Source organism: Acomys russatus, chromosome 13, assembly GCF_903995435.1.
Source record: "Acomys russatus chromosome 13, mAcoRus1.1, whole genome shotgun sequence".
In the NCBI taxonomy this organism is placed as follows: Eukaryota; Metazoa; Chordata; class Mammalia; order Rodentia; family Muridae; genus Acomys; species Acomys russatus.
The window spans coordinates 44547963-44552809 of NC_067149.1; the positions used below are offsets into that span (position 1 = coordinate 44547963).

At 42.2% G+C, this 4847-nt stretch overlaps 1 non-coding gene across 1 annotated transcript; it reads left to right on the forward strand.

Annotated features, from left to right (window-relative positions):
- The first annotated feature begins 2919 nt into the window (after positions 1–2919).
- Positions 2920–3026, forward strand: LOC127197826 (U6 spliceosomal RNA). The gene has a single exon (XR_007831782.1). It is a non-coding gene; the product is annotated as a U6 spliceosomal RNA (small nuclear RNA).
- Positions 3027–4847: the final 1821 nt, after the last annotated feature.

Below are 4847 nucleotides of genomic sequence, written 5' to 3' on the forward strand. Positions count from 1 at the left end.
TTACCACTCTTGTCCAGAATTGGCCTTGGTTGTATTTAGCTGATATGATTTGGATATAAGATATTTCTACAAAAGACTCACGTTTTTGAGTCACTCGTGGCACTGTTCAGGAGCCTTGTAGAGCCTTTGAAAGATGCGGCCAGGGGACCTTGTGGTTTACAGATTGCTCCTATTTTCTGTCCCAGCCATGTTTGTTCAGTCAGCTGAGATGTGAGCAAGCAGTGGCTGTCCACCACTGCCATCCCCAGGCCTCCCACCACATCTCCCTCATCACCACAGATCACACGTCTTCAATTGATAAGCCCCAACAAACTCTTCTCCCTTATTTTTCCCATGAAATATTTTTATTGATTCTTTGGGAATTTCACACATTGTACACTGATCACACTCATTTCCTAATTATTCCATGCCCCACCCCCATTCCTGTGACATCATCATCACTATCATCATCATCATCATCATGTCCAATTTGTGCTATCTATATACTTGCTGGAATGTGGTCAAACTTTCAGTGGCCTGTCTCTTAAATAAAACTGAGTCTTGCCCCTTCCTCACCCCTACCAGATGCCATCAATTATACTTTTTAAGAGTTCTCTTGGATGACTTCTTGTGTAGGTTGTTACCTGTGTGTGTGTGTGTGTGTGTGTGTGTGATGTTGGGGTGAAGGTAAATGTCACAGAAGCCTTCTATGTCTTTCTTTCTCAACCGTAAGTCTATAATCATCTATATCACTGCAGAGGTAGTTTCCTAGCTCTTTACAGCCAGTGGGAGCACAGATCATGGGTTTCCACGTGTTTTTTGTTTGTTTGTTTGTTTTTTATTTATTAGTTGCACAGTACTCTGATTGCATGTGTCCCTGCACACCAGAAGAGGGCGCCAGATCTCATTATAGATGGTTGTGAGCCTCCATGTCGTTGCTGCAAATTGAACTCAGGACTTTTGGAAGAACAGACAGTGTTCTTAACCTCTGAGCCATCTCTCCAGCCGTCCATGTGGTTTTTGGGCACCGCACAGACCACAAAGACGGCCTCCAGGTGTAGTTATCAAGGCCCCCAGAGGCAGCCTGGACCATGGACATCACCATAGCCTCCGGTAGCAACACAGGCCACTCACATCAGTATACATCAACATGGCCCCTGGCTGCAGCACAAACCACAGTCATCCTCCTGGCCTCTGATGGTAACACAAGCCACAGACATCAACACAGACCCTGCTGCTGTAGGACCACGGGTCCAGACAAGGCCCTTATGGCAGCATGGGCCAGATATCACCATGACCTCTAAACTTTTCTCCTGTAAGTCACTTCTTGCCAGGTGTTTGGTCACCATGAGAGAAACAACCAATAGGATAACAAAGGGTAGAAGTGTTCTTTCTAGATGAACAACTAGTTCCACACTTTCCCCCTGTGCTTATGTACAGCTTCACGTTGTTAGGGCTTTGACTGGGTCTCCTCCATCTGTTCCCTACTCTCAGAGCATACCCACATAGTGTACAAATGATTGGGGAAATTTCCATTTGTGTTCTACTAATAAAAATACACAGTATTTCAGACCGAACCTTTACACATGAACACAATCATCACAGCAGTCTTTCTAGAAGAGGCAGGCTTTGTTCCTCTTCTAGAGCATTTTTATCTCTTTCTAGACATTACTGAGGCTTTGGAATAAATTGCATGGGACTCTAGGGTCTTGCTCCTTTAACCTTGCACTGGACCCTTCCAAGGCCTTGCTTCCTTCTCACTGTGGGTCAGTTGGGAAACCCAAGGGCTCATCTAAGCAACCACCGGGCTAGTGATTGATATAAAATGACTTCATGGTGCTGGAGTTCTTTGGAAGCTTTTGGAGCGTGGAGCTCTTAGGAAGTCATTGCTGGCTTTCTGGAGGAGAGGTCATCTGGGAAGGTCAACCTTCAGACTAAGGACCTGCTCCTAGAGTTGGCTGGGAGGGCTGCTAGGGACCAGTGGCTTAGGGCTGGATAGAGCAGAAATTTGTGTCCCCTTGCTGAACACTCTCTGTGTTCCTAAAATACATGTAGAAATGTCTCGAGATTGTGATTTTTTAAAATATGGAATCTTTTTATCTTGCTAATATACATTAAAATTCTTCTCATTCTCCTCCTCCTTCCTCCTCCTCCACCTCCTCATCCTTCCTCTTTCTCTCTCACACTTAATAAAATGATAATTATGATAAAATTAATAATGTTTTCTTTTTCTCTGGAAACCTCTGTAATGTAGCTTGGAAGACAACCCTGGCCAAAGCACCAAGGTGACTGCTACATCAATAGTGCTCTGGTCTGGCTTGTGGGGAATATTTCTTTGGGTATTTCTGTCCTCATTGAATTCCTTACCTTGAAAAGCTGAACAATGAAACAGAGATCAACATCTAAACTCCTCTTTCAATCACTTCTGTCACATGGAGAAACAGCACAGCCAGCACCAGGATGACTCACTTTGTCACTGTAGGTTCCGAGTAGCCACATTAAGAAGTCTCTTTAGGAAGGTAATGCTTATGATATACATCACTCAACTTGACATGCCAAAAATATAATTTCAGCATGGCATGGGAACAAACGTTGTGACTGAGGTGTTTTATGTCAATCCCTGAGTCCAGACAGGCCAGACTTCGCGTATGTGGAGTGGCTCCCACACTGGGCATTGACCACACAATTCCAGTCCTACATGTGTACTTTGGGGAACTCACCATGGCCGTAGGTTCTGGATGGAGAATGTGTGGATTCAGCTATAACTGGCTTTTTAGATGCCACAAAGTGGGATGTTTGCGTATGCAAGGAACTTGGACAACCACACCTCAATCTTTCTCAGGAACAAACGAGATATGCCAACTTCAGGGTCTGAAATAATAATCGAACTATTAAACCCAAAAGTCTCAACTGTATGTCCAAGTAGTTCAAATCACTGTCGTGCTTGCTTTGGCAGCACATACACTAAACCTAGACCACTACAGAGAAGATTAGCATGGCCCCTAAGCATGGATGACTCAAACATTCCCAAAGAGCTCCATGTTTTTGCCAGGAAGGAGGAAATTAGTTTTCTCCAATAAAGTGTCACTCAGTACCTCAGCCACACTCAGGGCAGGCCCCATGCCCAAGAGCAGTTAATCAACACAAAATGGGATCCATGAAGGATGCAGGATGTCAGCATCTGGCGTGCTGGGAGGAATGAACCCTGTCAGGTCTGATCCAGTGTCAGTGTCCAGTTCTCTAGTTGTGAAAACATATAATTTTTCACAGGCATTATACAATCCTAAAATTATAAATGAATGAGATGTGCAGGATGCACAGAACAATTCAGGCTAGCTCTCTGCTCTTTGTATGAGCAGAAGAAAGACATCTGCAAATCTTCATTCATGCCACACAAAGAACAGCATCTAATAAGTCACAGGGACTCTGTGACCAACAAGAAGCCTTGTCTATGCATAGCCATTCATGTCTCAGCCAGTCTCAGAGCTGTTCCCACGTAGTGGGATTAGCAATGTAAGTTACCTGCTTGTTCTGCTGTTTGAATTCTTTATGTCCCAATTGTAGTCCCCTCCCTCATCACCTCCTGATCCCACCCTCCCTCCTTTATCCCCTCTCCCTCCCTCCACTAGGCCTCAGAAAGGACTAGCCCTCCTCCCCTAACACCTGACCTCAGCCTAACAAGTCTAGCCTGTACTGCCTCTGTCCTCTTCCTCTGTGGCCTACCAAGGCCACCCTGCCAGGGGGAAGTGATCAGTGCTGGGGTGGGGGTAGAGTCTATGTCAGAAGTAGTCCAATAGTTCTTCCCTCACAAATATGTCTGTCAGATATACTGGGCCAGAAGGCTGAAGATGATTAACGTTATAGAGAGTTTTTGGGTGACTGTTCAGGCAACAAACTGTCTCAGTCATTTTTTTTTTCACTTTGGAAGCTGCTAACTTGCACTTCCTGTTTACTCCGGTAGCTTATTTTATTCCTCCTCAAGTCTCTGATGGGGTTGAAGACCAGATAGTTTAGTTTTACAAGTAAACTTATTTGTTTACAGGTTAAGATGTTTTTAGGTCTAGATGTTTTAACTTGATAGAAATGAGATATGATAGATATTGATTTACATTCAGAATTTTAGACTCACCAAGGTAGGAAAAATGTTTTCGTCAAGGTTGCCAAATACAAATAGCCAAAACACTATGAATGTAACAGTAATATAATTTCTGGGGTTTTTGTGGTTCTTCTTGCTGTATCTAGTTTATTTTATATATGTGTAATAATACAAATGTATATATAAAAATAAAAAGTATTTTAAAAATGGGCTCCATGCTTTTGCTTTTTTTTTCTTGTGAGCCCTTTGTTTTATTTTAGTATTTTTTTTTGTTTTATTGATTTTTTGTTTGTTTTGATATTTTTTCTTTTCTGTTACTTAAAAGAAAAAAAAACCATAAAGTTAGGAGGGTAGGGAGGTCCAGAGAATCTGAAGGGAGTTGTGGGAGGGAAAAATTATGATGAAATATATTGTATGAAAAATGTTTAAATAAGATCTTAATTAATTAAAATTATTATTGCCATTATTAGTAGTGACATATGCCAAACATCTTCAACCTGAAAATATTAACTCCAAAATGCTCCAAAATCCAAAATGTTTTGAATATCAACACATCAGCTCAAATAAGGAATTTGGCCTCTAGCTCATGTCACAAATGCAAGCATGTTAAAAACACTGTACAAAATGACCTTCGGGTTATGTAGATAGAAGTACAGGAGACACAACATGAGTTCAGGCTTAGGCTTGCTTCTCATCTTTAAGATATTTTTTCATGGGTATACAACTGTTCCATAATCCGCAATCTAGAACCCTTCTGGACCTAAGCATTTTA